Genomic DNA, 14,818 nt, shown 5'->3' with positions numbered 1-14,818 from the left:
AAAACAAATTCCATTTTATGGCTTTATATTGGCATCCACATGGGTCATCAGCAGGATTAGAACCTTTAGATCCACTTGAGATAAAGGAGTGACTAATAGCAATAGTAGGTTTTCAGCCTCTACATGGTCTAGTTCTAGAGGGAGTGAGACACAAACTTTACCATGGGTTTCATAGATCTCTGCTGACAGCCGACAAATGGTGAGTCTCAGGAACCTCGGGTTCTCTTCCAAGCTCTTGATGGGAACTTTCTCTAGTGGGCACAGATACTTCTACCATTTAGCCACCCCAACCCCCAGATTGACCTCTTCTTCTATGTCCCCTCCAATCTGTCCCAGTCCTGTCTCTTCCCACTTTTGACTCCTCATCCCATTTCCATTCTCCTCACCTAGCCAGTCCCAATCTCTATACTATAGAAGTTTTTATACCACACTTATCTCTGTAGTATTTAAGCATCTTCCAGTAATGCATTAAGCAGTCTGACTCCACGTCTGTCACACGTTTGTTCTCTCATTGTCTCCCCAGAAGGAGAAGCATGTGTAGTGGCTTGTCTTGTTTTGGCAAGGGTTTATCAGTTTTTATTTATTACATGTACCTTTTGCAGTGTGTTTATATTAGAGAAAGCAAAGTCAAAGAAGTGCACTTTGTGTATGGCTACAGACTCCTCCAAATATTTTCCTCTGCCTACCAGCATCACCTTTGTCTTGCTCAGGTTCAGCTTCAGTCACCTGTTCTTAATCCATAGACCAATCTTGGTGGCAGTGGTGTGGTGGTATGTGGTGAAAGATAGGTAGAGCTATGTGTCATCTGCATATTGCTGTCACTTGAGTCCATGTCATCTGACCAGTTCACCTAGTGGTTGCATACAGATGTTGATAAGGACCAAAGAGAGACTTGATCCTTTTGGAATCCCACAGGTGAGGAGTCTAGTAGTGGAGATGCATTTTCTCATCACTGTGTTTTGGGTGAGTCCCTCCAGGAATGACAGACCATTTTAGGGCATTCCCTTAATGCTGGCACTTCTCTCAGACAAGTTAGCAATATCTCATGGTCAACAGTGTGGAATGCTGCACAGGGGTGCAGGAGGATAAGATAGATGCCTTCATAGCAGAAGATCAGGCTTTTCCTCTAAGTCCCAATCTCCTTGCCCAGCTCAACTCCCAGTACCCCTTTTCCCACACTGCCAGCCTCTAGTCTCTCCCCCTGCACCTACTCTGCCCTCCCACCTACCTCTAGATCTGGCTCTTGTCCCCTCTGCCTTTGAATCAGGCAGCTTCTTTCTCCATGCTACCTGGACCCAGCAGGGAGGTCAGTGGGAGCACAGAGTCCCTGCTTCCAGTTGCTCAATATGGCCTGCCCCAGCAGAGGTGGCAATTTCAGGGAAGGTCTTGCTCATTCCCAGGCTGGAGCATGCTCAGTGCAGACAGACTCTTTGGGGACTTTGGCTGCTAAAACCATATTGAGACACATGCAAACTGCAATTTTTCAAAGGCTTATAACTTGACCAAATTTGGATGGATTTTCACAGGGACAGCAAAAGGCACATCCCTGACCCAAAGGCCACCAGTCTGCCAAATTTCAGGTCCTTGATCCACAATGTCAGTGAGTTAGAGCTTCAAGAAAATCTCACCAGAATGTAACATGGGTAAAATGTATTTTTTCCCTAGCCTTTTCCTTAGAAGCATTTGGGCTTAACTTTTCAAAAACATTCAAGATGAGATAGACACCCAATATAGAAAATTTCAGCCCAAACGGTTAAAGACTGGCAAAGTTATAAGCAAGTGAATACAGGGACAATAAAGGGAAATATCAGGCAATCTTAATAGGTAGCACTACTAGTGCTGTGTACTATATATATATATGTCACCTGCTTGCTGATACCTAAATATCATCCTGTACATCGCTGAATGCCAACTAACCGAATACTGAAAAATGAATAGATATTAAATGAGGTGAAGCCTCTATCTTAAGTGAAAGAGCAGAGCCACAAAAGGGGTTGTAATAGGGCACCCCTTATCGAAAAGTAAGATAATTAATGTGCGGTTTATATAACTGAACTATGAAAAATGTTTAAAGGGTTGTCAGTCAAAATGCTGCTGAAACGTAAGAGGAAATAATTAGTCGCTGTGCTATGTGCAGCATCATAAATCTCCTCTGGACTTCAGAAGTTAAAATACGATTTAAGCAGTGGGTATTATGACCTGCTCTATAAAATACAATGCTCTATTTAGGTGTCAATGGCTAAAATTTGTAGTCTCAAGTTAGGCTTCTCAGTCTCTATTTATCCATACATTGCCTATCGCTGCAGCCAGACTGGGTAATTCATATGACCCAGCCTATCCAGTCTCATGGGAGATCAACATAGTTAAATATTCCAGATTTCTTAGAACAGTGTTTTTCAAGCTGTGTTTTTCAACCCTCAGGGGTCCGCAGACCATGTCTAAGATTTCCAAAGGGGTCCGCACCTCCTTTCAAAAAGTTTTAAGGGTCCACAAATGAAAAAAGGTTGAAAACCACGGCCCTAGTCCTCTGTAGAGTAATCATGTCTGAGTTTTTGGCACTGCTGCTCAGCTATTTCAGCTGATCTCTGCCTGATGAAAAAGGCAATGGGGAGACAGGTTAAAAGCCCTTTAAATATTATCTATTTTTTTTAAAATGTTATGTATGTTTTTTTATAAAAGCTATAGATGAGATTCAGCAGGAAGGAATCTGAGGTGTGAGAGGAGGTGATTCCACTGTTAATAGCTTTCACCTCTGCTGCAATGTGCACATATTTCAGCTGCTGCTTCCTTCAGTATCTCTAGTCAAAAAATAATTAAGTGGCAGGTTGTGATGTGGTGCATCCAGAATCATTTGTGGACTGTGCTTCATGGACACACCTGCTCCAGTGCCTCATCCAGTACTCAAGAGGTAAAGGTGAAGATTAAAAACAAAAGAAATTTGTTCTCATAAGGCATGTTGGTTCTCGGTGTCCTTATGTGGCTCATGGGTCATAGAAGAGTCATCTTGATTTATTTAAACAGTGTTCTATTTGAGTCATGTATAAAGCACCCCATAACAAATATGGCAACATAAAAGCAATTCCATGCTTAGTGATTATGGCCAAGCTACAGCCCCATCACCCTCTGCTCTCTCTGACCTCCAATGATACAGCATTAAAATAATCAGAGGAAGTTAGATGATCAAAAAACAAACTAACTAGAAGAGGAAGGATTTTTGACAGCTGAAAACAGGCACAGAGAGAGTAACTCAGGCAAGACCCTACCACAAACAACGTCCTGCCCACAGCCTGAAACAGACTGAACTCTTGGCTCATCATCATCCTAGCACAGGTTTTCTCAACCAGGAGCCTGCATTGGGTCACAAGAGACACCAGCTGGATTACTTTCCCATCACTGAGACTACAAGAAAATCCATCCAGATCCTGTGGTTGCTAGAACCCAGGAGGCATATGTGCAGAGGAAGGAAGGAAGAGCTTACTCTCTTCTCTTCTGCCTGCCCTACTCCTGTACCAATGCAGCTCCACAATGCTCCCTGCCCTTAGGATATGTCTACACTTAAAATGCTACAGCTGCGCTGCTATAGTGCTTCAGCATAGAGACTATCTACACTGACAGCAGGGATTCTCCAGTCCGTGCAGGTAAACCACCTCCCCCACAGGCAGTAGCTAGGTCAATGGAAGATACCGTGTATAGTGGGGGTTAGGTCGACTTAACTACACCACTGAGGGGTATGGATTTTTCATATCCCGAGTGACATAGTTAAGTCAGCTTCATTTTCTAGCATAGACCAGGCCTTAATGCTCAGCTTCAAGGAGGGGATGTGGCATTTCAATAGGAAGAGCCATACTGGATTAGACTATCTTGCGCAGTATCTTGGCTCTAAGAGTGGCTTCAGAGAAGGTGCAAGAAACTATGCAGTGGACAATTATAAAATAATTAGCCCATGAGACATTTCTTCAGACCCCTAACTGTTAGTTGGCTCATGTCTTAAAGCATGAGAGTTTTTATTTTATTGCTCCATTGGGCTGGTTCAGTTTCTCCACAGTTTCCAGGCTGGTTGACAGAAGGGGGAGTGTAACTAGGGCACTCATTCCTCCATTTTTGCCTTCCAGAACCAGGCTAAGTCCATTAGAACATGGGGCCTCCACAAAGCAGCAGGTGGGAGATTATGGAAGTCTGTGAAGTATGGCTGCATCCTGCAGTCAAGGGTGGAGTGGGGAGGGGAGAATGAACCTCTTATTACCCTTGTTAATAGCATCACCTCTGGCAAATTAAGGCATGGCATGGGTGAGTTCTAAAGGGAATCCCTTCTATTCCTTACCAGGATATGTGGTCCCTATAATGTAACAATGGCAATATGTAGCAGTTATGTAAAAGTTTTCACCTATAGATCTCAAATACAGGACTTCTAGGGTCTAACAGAGTTAATGGCATGGGAAATATTCACAGATATGGGGGAAGCACTGGATGCCAGACTGTAGTGTGCTGTGAGTATATAATCCTGTCAATGCATGCTACAATCTAATAATGCTCTCTCATTTCTGATTTACATGAGGAGTCCAAAAGAGCAAGGGAAAACCCTTGGGGAAGAAAAAAGCAGTGATGCAGAAGGTATTGGAAATATGAAGCAGCATCAGGTAGCACATATTCATAATACACATTTCTTGTACAACAAATTTGCTTGAATTCTTTCAATACAGTTTAGCCTGATTGCACACAAGAGTCCATTTCCATTTAGATTACTCCTAACAGTGGGTGATCACTTGTTTTATGTAAAGCACTACATACTAAGAGGAATAACAGTAGATCACCCCCCCCAAAAAAAAACAACACCCCACCACCCACTGGTAATGAACAGGGCTCATAGGTCTTTGGAAATCCATGCAAAAACATCCTGCCTGCTTTGTTTAATAGAGAATCCATTGGTACCAATAAGGGTGGAGGGGAGGGAGTAACACCAATTTTCATCAACATTGCAAAGACTCCTTGTCACTGTGCAGGGCTCTCCCCAGCTTCCAAACACACACTGCCCCACCAAAGTCGTCTTCTTTTAAAAAACAAACAAACAAAACACCACACGCAGAGACAGTTCCTCAGCTCACTCTTCTCAGCCAGCTCCCATCTCCTTCTGGAGCACAGGCCCCAGAGCTACCTTCCCAAGCATCTGGCCCCTCACTCCACAGCCCCCTCAAAAGTTAGTCCCAGTCCTCTGGTGGCTGCTCTTTCCAGACACTGCCTGCCACAATCACTCCCCCTCTTTCTGCCCTCTGACAGGCTGTAGCAATGTGGGACCCACCCCCGAAGCACCTCCTACTGGTCACTTCTGGGAATTAGCTTTTCCAGCCTCCAGAACACCCTCTGCAGGCCAGTGTCCCACTGGGCCCCCATGTCCCTCCCAGACCCAGTGCCCCATTATCTGGGGTGCTGCCCCTGGCAATAACCCCTTTCTCTCAAGGTCTCCCCTCCCAAGGGAACCCCCACCCACTATCCCCACCTCACCTCAGGATAAGGCTACTGCCTGTCATCATCTAGCGCCCACGTCCTGGGGCGGGCGGCAGCATCAGCCTACTCATCACCGGCAAGGTTGGGTTTGGACCTGCTGCCTTTGCCTACCCCTGGGCTGCCCTCTGCAACCCCCCAGTACCCATTGGCCTTCTGCTAGGCCACAGCCTGGGGCTTTCCAGCCTGGAGCTCCGCAGCACCTCTGCCTCACTCTACTCAGGTGCTCTGCTCGGGTCCCTTCCTCTCAGATAGCAGAGAGAGACTGCTGAGCTCCTGGCTCCCAGCCTCTTATATAGGGCCAGCTGCGGCCTGATTGGGGCGTGGCCAGTGATGAGCTGCCAAAATATTAACAACCGGTTCCCTCCTCCCCCGCCGGGAGCCCAACCGGCGCCATGGGGCCCAACTCCCCGAGCCCGGCTGGACCAGAGCAGGCACCGCTCGGCCAGAGCCGCGGGGCCCGACTCTCCGGGCTGGTACCAGGGCCGAGCCACTCGGCCGGAGCCGCGGGGCCCGACTCTCCGGGCCGGCACTGGGGCCGAGCCGCTCGGCCGGAGCCGCGGGGCCCGACTCTCCGGGCTGGCACCGGGGCCGAGCCGCTCAGCCGGAGCCGCGGGGCCCGACTTCCTGGGCCGGCACTGGGGCAGAGCCGCTTGGCTGGCATTGGGGCTGGAGCCGCGGGGCCCGACTCCCCGGGCCGGCACCAGAGCCGGTGCCGTGGGTCCCGAGCTGGGCCGGGTCGGAGCCGCTCAGCCGTGACCAGACCGAGCCGGGGATGGTTGGCCGGGACCGGGCTGGGAAGCTTGGCCAGGGCCAGGGGGAGCTGCTCAAGTGGAGCTGGACTGGGCCACGCGCGCCATCCGCCCCGCCTGGCTTACCTGCCTGCTCCTCCTTTCAGGCTTCCTGCGAACATCTGATTCGCGGGAAGCAGGGGAGGAGCATTCAGGGGAGAGGGGGAGGTGAGCTGGGGCTGGGGGCCAGGCAGACAGCTGCCCAAGCTTTGTTAAATTTAAAAACTTTTTAGAACCTGGTTGTCCTGGAACAACCGGTTCTAAAAAGGCTTCTAAATTTAACAACCGGTTCGCACGAACCGCTGCGAACCGGCTGGAGCTCACCACTGGGCGTGGCCCAGCTGCAGCTGCTTCCCCAATCAGCCTTGTAGCTGCTTTCTCCTGCAACAGCCTTCTCCCAGGGCTGTTTTAAACCCCTCAGGGCAGGAGCGGGTGACCACTCCGCTACACAAGCCTTTAGAGCCCCAGATGTAACCCTGATCCCTTTAATTGGCTCCATTGCACTCACCTACTCTGACACGAGGTGCTAGGCCTCGTCTACTCTTAGGAACCAGCTACCCTGTAACATACCTTGCCCCTTTTCAGGAAAAATCTTGATTTTTTGCCCGCTTTTCACTTGTGGGACACATCCTGGGGCTTCTCATCTCCTCCCAACGAAAAATACATTTCCCACAGGCATATTTCATAAACATTCCTTATAATACTCCAAGGTCCCACCTCCAAAGTAGATCCCCACATTTTCCCAATCCAACCAAAACATTCCCTGCACTCATTTAACACAACACAAGCTTCCATAAAACATTTCAGATTACACAAATTCAGGGACCCTAACACAACACAAAGCACAGGAAACAAATCCTAAACCCAGTCCTTGTAAGTCATATGCAATGTGGTCAGGGTCACACACTTAGCCTCCCTGGGCACAGTCCAGTGTATAGTCTCATCTTCTCTGCCAGGTCTTCTAGGTGTCTGCATCAAAAGGCTTTTCACTCTCTTCATCCAGTGTCTAACTCAGTCTCAAATTCATTGACCATGAGGATTAAGCATCTTCTGTCCTCCTGGATGAACTAAGGTCTGTCACCGGTTACTCTTGCTCATGCCTAATGTCCTCTAATTTGTATTCAACCATTTCTAATAGGCAGCTTCCATGTGACACTCCTAATGGTGCATATCTGCTCTTCTAGGGGAGTCACCACATGCACATCATGTGTGTATATATTTGTGAATATTATACATATAAATTACATACACATTATAAATAGACAACAGGCCATTGTGGGGTGGCATAAAGGTTTATTTGGCATGAGTTTGAGATGGCCACATGACTTGCTAGTGGTAAGAAACCACCAAAAAAAAAAAAGTCAAACATCTAACAGGATTTGTTCAGTGAACCTCAGCCTTCACAATATTAAAAACTGTTATTTCAATATTTGTTCCCTTTTGGAAGGAGCAGACACACAGTAGAATCCATCAACTAGGACAGCCCAGTAAACAACCTATTCATCGCCAGGAGGGTTTTGATCCAAAGCCTATTGGATCTGTGGGAGTTCTTGGGTTTTGGATCAAGCTTTAAAAAAAGAAGCCATAAAAAACTAGTCTGAAAGACTTATAAGAAATTAAATATTGTATTGAATGAGAGTACAGAAATAAAAATGTTCTTCACTGTATATCATCTTCACTTAATCTTCTTTTAAGTTTGTATTTAGGCCTCTCTGTATAAAATGAACATATGTTAGAATTACATATCTATTTAGCACCTAATTAAACACCACTACTTACCCACTTGGCACCACCAGTGGGAATGTTTCCTAATACAGTCCAAATTAATTGGATGAAATTAAGGCAGATCTCAGCGGACTGGAAGTAAGAGTGACTAGTCTGGAAACTGGCACACATATTCAGACAGGAGGCGCTCATGAGAGGTGAGTGTCACCTCATCAAAGAGCCAAACAAATTTTTAGATTAAAGAATGCAAATGGATATTTCATGCTGAATAATACTTTAACTGCGTAAATGCACTTTCAATTAAAAAATATAACTAAAAAAATCAGATAGGTAAAAAATCCAATCATTAGAATTAGGGCTTTAGATAGTTGTATAAAGAAAAAGCCAGACTTATCAACCAGCAAACAATTTACATCTCTTTGATTGTGGTTAATACTGTTTAATTCCATACCATAAATACCAATGTCTTAACGGTAGTTTAAAAAGAAAAAAAAAAGCTTTTTAATCTATCAAAGTTGAAGCTCCAGATTTATACTTCCTACAACAGACCTTAAGGAAGACCATGATAAATACATCAATAGTAACTGGTTCCACACTCCTTATGTTTCTCCAGGAACATCAAAGAGGAGTACCAATCATTATTCCTAAACATCTACCTTTCCAATTAAAAGAAAAACCTATAGATAATGAAGGCAAATGGCTAGCATTCTATCATCAATTGTACCTTTAATAATAATGTTAGGAAGTTTTTATGTCTCTAATCAAGGACAAAAGACTTTTTTTCAGAAAATTCTGTCAAATATTAGAAGATTTTAGAGAAAGAGATATTATTGGAGGCAATTATAATTGTGAAATTGACCAAAATGGACCGTGAATTTGGTAGGGCCTCATTAAAAAAAGAAAATTGTCAAAATTCTTATCTTCCCTTAAAAGAATTTATGGTACAAAAATGGGAAAATGCTGCAGAGAACGTAACGAAATGGGAGGATTGCTCCATATATAGTGAACATGTCCAAAATTAAAACATTTGGAAACCCGTTTGAAACTCCATAAGGGAGATAGGTTATCAGCTATCAAATAACCCTTAGTACTTTTATTAAATAGTCCTGAAAACTGTCGTATAAAAGCCATAAAGAACTGATCATTCATCTTCTTGTTGCTGCTAAAATTACTATAGCAAGGTGGTGGAAGATTAGTAACTCCCCTAAAGCTATTGACTGGTATCAAAAAGTGTGGGTATGATGTTATTGACATGAACTGTGACCGTATAGATCATTGTTGCAACCAAGGTCCTATAGTTGTACTAAATCTTGTACAAGCAGGTCAAGTAAGGTGTCTATAGAAAGGATGTAATTTGCTGGTTATAATTATGCTGTCTGTATGTGTGTATCATTTTTGTATTTGGAGTTATGAATATTGGCTATGTACTTGTATCTCAATGTGTTTGATTCTAAGTTGCCCCAGTAAAGCATTTAGTCAGCTTCTTGAGAAAGGACTATTCTCAGTAAGTGCCCAATCGAGAAACACTTAAATTGGGAAATGCCAATCCACATCTGAGCTTCCCTGGGAACGTTCAAAGTAACATGTAAACAATGGCATCAGCCTGCAAAAAGCTGAATCATTCATGGACATGTGACTTGCCCAGGTGGCTACAAACTACAACTTGTGGCTTTGGCTTTGCACAGAAGAACAAAGGGGTTTCCACCCACAAAAGAGAAAATATAAAAGGCCCTGGAAACCTCTCCATTTTGTCTTCACCTGGCTCAAGAGATAGCCTCTCCACCCCAAAGAGATGCCTGAAAGAAACTGGAACAAAGGACAGTAACTACAGGGGCGTGAGTGGTTGCTGGACCCCAGCCATAAACTATAACATTGGTCTAAAAAGGATTGGGCCCAGACTAGGAAGGACTCTAGTCTGTGAAAGAAGCTTATTTGGACATCTCTGAGGATGATATTTATCTGTATTCATAAAAAGAACAGGAGTACTTGTGGCACCTTAAAGACTAACAAATTTATTTTAGCATGAGCTTTCGTGAGCTACAGCTCACTTCTTCAGATGCATAGAATGGAACACACAGACAGAAGATATTTATACATACAGAGAACATGAAAAGGTGGAAGTATGCATAGCAACAGGAAAAGTCTAATCAATTGAGATGAGCTATCATCAGCAGGAGGGAAAAAAACTTTTTGAAGTGATAATTAAGATGGCCCATAGAAGGTGTGAGGAGAACTTAATATAGGGAAATAGATTCAATTAGTGTAATGACCCATCCATTCCCAGTCTCTGTTTAGGCCAGAGTTAATTGTATCTAATTTGCATATTAATTCGAGTTCAGCAGTTTCTCTTTGGAGTCTGTTTTTGAAGTTTTTTTGTTGCAAAATTGCCACCTTCAAGTCTGTCACTGAGTGGTTAGAGAGGCTGAAGTGTTCTCCCACTGTTTTTTGAATGTTATGATTCCTGATGTCAGATTTGTGTCCATTTATTCTTTTGCGTAGAGATTGTCCGGTTTGGCCAATGTACATGGCAGAGGGGCATTGCTGGCACATGATGGCATATATCACGTTGGTAGATGTGCAGGTGTACGAGCCCCTGATGGTGTGTCTGATGTGATTAGGTCCTATGATGGTGTCACTTGAATGGATATGTGGACAGAGCTGGCATCGGGCTTTGTTGCAAGGATAAGTTCCTGGGTTAGTGTTTATGTTGTATGGTGTGCGGTTGCTGGTGAGTATTTGCTTCAGGTTGGGAGGCTGTCTATAAGCGAGGACTGGCCTGTCTGCCAAGATCTGTGAGAGAGAGGGATCATCTTTAAGGATAGGTTGTAGATCTTTGATGATGCGCTGGAGAGGTTTTAGTTGGGGGCTGTAGGTGATGGCTAGTGGCGTTCTGTTATTTTCTTTTTTAGGCCTGTCCTGTTGTAGGTGGCTTCTGGGTACTCTTCTGGCTCTGTCAATCTGTTTTTTCACTTCAGCAGGTGGGTATTGTAGTTTTAAGAATGCTTGATAGAGATCTTGTAGGTGTTTATCTCTGTCTGAGGGATTGGAGCAAATACGGTTGTATCTTAGAGCTTGGCTGTAGACAATGGATCGTGTGGTGTGTCTGGGATGGAAGCTGGAGGCATGTAAGTAAGTATAGCGGTCAGTGGGTTTCCGGTATAGGGTGGTATTTATGTGGCCATCGCTTATTAGCACAGTAGTGTCTAGAAAATGGACCGCTTGTGTGGATTGGTCTAGGCTGAGGTTGATGGTGGGATGGAAATTGTTAAAATCACGGTGGAATTCCTCGAGGGTTTCTTTTCCATGAGTCCAGATGATGAAGATGTCATCAATGTAGCGCAAGTAGAGTAAGGGCGTTAGGGAACGAGAGCTAAGGAAGCATTGTTCTAAGTCAGCCTGCTACTCTGAAACCTATCTGTATTCAGTTTCCTACTGTATTAGGCTTAGGCTAGGTCTACACTGTGAGGGGAGTCGACCTAAAATACGCAACTTCAGCTACGCAAATAGTGTAGCTGAAGTCAGCGTATCTTAGGTCAATTTACCTGGCTGTGAGGATGACGACGAGTCGACTGTTGCCATTCCCCCATCAACTCCGCTTCCGCCTCTCACGCGTGGTGGAGTTCCAGAGTTGACAGCAGAGCAATTGGGGATCAATTTTATCTCGTCTACACTAGACACTATAAATCGATCCCCAATAGATCAATCACTACCCGCCAATCCGGCGGGTAGTATAGACATACCCTTAGACTTGCGTGTTTTGTTTTATTTTGCTTGGTACTGTCTTACTTTGTTCTGTCTGTTATTACTTGGAACCACTTAAATCCTACTTTTTATATTTAATAAAATCACTTTTTGCTTATTAATTAACCCAGAGTAAGTAATTAATACCTGGGGGAGCAAACAGCTGTGCATATCTCGCTATCTCTGTTATAGAGGGTGGACAATTTATGTGTTTACCCTGTATAAGCTTTATACAGAGTAAAATGGATTTATTTGGGGTTTCGATCTCATTGGGAGCTGGGTGTGCTGGAGACAGGAGTACCTGCTGAGTGGTGTTCAGTTAAAGCCTGCAGCTTTGGGGGCGTGGGTCAGACCTTGGGTCTGTGTTGCAGCAGATTAGCATATCTGGCTCAACAAGACAGGGTTCCGGAGGCCCAAAGGTAGACTTAACACATCAGGTGACAGTGCAAGGGGGTCTCTGTGACCGAACCCGTCATAGTGGGAAACTCTGGTACTATAAAAATTAGCTCATCAAATCAGTGAAGGAAAAAAAGATGACTATTTAGAAGTCTGGTTGGACTTTTTGGTGTTGGCTGGAAGAGGTCATCACACTCCACCAAACCTCATAGTTTGAGAACTCTTTTGAATGGTTAGGAAGGGAGAAACCCCTTCAACAATAGTTGGAATTAAACTCAAAATTAAGATATTAAAATAAGGAAAATATATAGGAGAGAAAAGGAGAAAAACTTGATATTGCATAGAGTTCTGATAGGACAACTAAAATACAGGTTACACAACTACATGTAAGAAAAACAGAAGTTTGGACCTAAATATGGGATGAATTGACAAGACAGAAAAAGAGGAAGAGTAAAAAATCATCAACTATAGTATGTGATCAACAGCACAAAGTTGAAGAAAGTGACTGGTAGTGGGTCTTGTCAATACAGCTTTAGGATTTTCTTAGGCCAATTTATAATTGCATATTTGTATATATACTAAGCTTATCTCTACTTAAGTTGCAAAACAAGTTTGATAAGATTTATGTTATAAAATTGATCTGTTAACAAATAAAACCTTTCAAAAAGGCAACAGTCATTCCCAATTCATTAGCATTAGGCCAAACATGTTATCTGAAAGACATTTGAATTATGCTCAACCCACGTTAGCAGAGTACATCATGTTGTGGAGTCAGCAAGTTCTACATGCATGTCATGGGTATACAAGTAGCTATAGCTGGCAAAATTGGTGTGGGAAGTCACTAAAATGAGTCAAGGTTTTGAAGAAGTTATTTAAAAAATACAGTTCTATAGTGCTTTCCATCCCAGAGGAGTTAACAAACTGTGGCCTTGCTCCTACATACACTTAATCATGTGCATTACTTTATGCACATGAGTATCTCATTGAGCTCTCTGTGAAAGTGATCTTGCTTTTTTACTATTCCAGTTGTCTTTCATCTGCATTTTCTGTTGCTTTCAAGCTTCAAATTCAATTACAGAAAGCATCTACTTCTTCAGTGTTTTCAGCTTTTTAAAATGACTTTAAATATTACACTTAAACATTTACAGTTATAAGGTTTTAATCTACTGTTCTTTAGATATTCATCTATTTGTTATCTGTGCATGTGAAAGTCACTTCAGAGAATTTCTGCTACATTCTCAGAACATCACTAAACTATTAAAAAATACTTATAGACACTTAAAAGCTATCTGTCATTTTAATATTTTGGAATAGATTGCAATGTACATTTTAATACAGATCTATTTTGGATACTATTATTCCAGGTACTGGTCCAAGAAGGTACTGCTCTAGCTTGTACTAAGATACAGAATGAATGTATTTTGATTTTTCACGTTTCCTATTGACTTATGTCAAATACTTACTTCAGCAAATGCAAGGACTTATGGGATACTTAGCATAAGTGAATGAGATTATGGTATAGGCCAGATCATTGCTACAATATTTGTGCTTAATATTATTGGTGCTTAATGCATACTAACATATATAGTAGGGCTGTCAAATTAAATTAAAGGAGATATCCTATCTCCTAGAACTAGAAGGGACCTTGGAAAGTCATTGAGTCTAACCCCCTGCCTTCACTAGCAGGACACCCCACAACTTTATTTCCTTCCCGGATGTGTCAGTACAGCACCACAAGCCCCTCACCTCTTCACATAAAGGAACACCACACTGTGTTTATTCAGCCTCCAGACTGGAGCCTTCTCCCACTCCTGTTTCCCCCAGCTTGTGCAGCAAGTGTCATTGTGGGGAGAGGCCAGGCACTAGGGGCATGGAGAATAACAATTTTATAATCTTCCAAGGGAGAAAGGACAGCTATGATTAAACTTGTTGCGTCGCATGGCGGACGTGGACAGAGCTCAGCAGTCAATGTGATTGGAAGCAAAGTCATTTATTTCTCTCCAGCATACATCTTTATACTTTTGAAGCAGGCAGGCAAGCAATTGCTAATTGGTTAACAAAATACACACAAGCACTGCTATAACTTTATAGGATAACATCATCCTAGACAGCTTCTAATTCATTATCCTATTATGCCTGCTAGAGAGAAGTTAGCCAAGGCCAACTTCTCATAACAAAACTCACACTAAATTAACCTAACCTGAAAACCTAAACATCTTAGGTTTCCCACACTATCTCCTAAAAACCTAAACATCCTAGCTTCCCACACTACCAGCTGCCAAGCTAGCAAAATATTCCAACATAAACTTTCCTCAGACAACCAAAGTGTTCCCTTCCTCTTCCCGGACTTAACCTAAACCCTCCATCACTACCCCTGTTCCACGTGGCTCCCATTTGTAAGAGGGCAGTAAGATAAGGGGTGGTTGGAAGAAGCACTGAAAATGTCTAATCTTCCAAGGGACAAAAGACAGCTGTTACTAACTTTCAACAAACAACTATACGTTTTCTACAACTGCGCCATCAGCATCCGGGACCTTGCCACCCACCCCTTCCACTCCCCAAATCCGCACAGCCCTGGGACCTTTGCTACCTGTCTGCTGGCTGAAAAATGCACAGACCCAGGGACACAATGATTGTTCATTAACAATCTGTTGTATAGCTTCTGC

At 43.5% G+C, this 14,818-nt stretch overlaps 1 protein-coding gene across 10 annotated transcripts in view; it reads left to right on the top strand.

The window, feature by feature from the left end:
* HTR1E (5-hydroxytryptamine receptor 1E) overlaps positions 1–14,818 on the top strand; it is a 90,417-nt gene that overhangs the window by 25,542 nt on the left and 50,057 nt on the right. For 6 of the 10 annotated variants that reach the window (XR_005596452.1, XM_039531457.1, XM_039531454.1 and 3 more), the window contains one exon: positions 4,556–4,637. The gene's annotated coding sequence lies outside the window, so the exon portion shown is untranslated. Of the gene's footprint in view, positions 1–4,555; positions 4,638–7,737; positions 7,875–14,818 lie in introns of those variants that run through there. The other 4 variants (XR_005596451.1, XR_005596454.1, XM_039531458.1 and 1 more) reach the window with 2 other exon arrangements.

This window comes from Mauremys reevesii, linkage group 3, assembly GCF_016161935.1.
Source record: "Mauremys reevesii isolate NIE-2019 linkage group 3, ASM1616193v1, whole genome shotgun sequence".
NCBI classification, from domain to species: Eukaryota; Metazoa; Chordata; order Testudines; family Geoemydidae; genus Mauremys; species Mauremys reevesii.
This window is presented reverse-complemented; position numbering and strand designations above follow the sequence as displayed.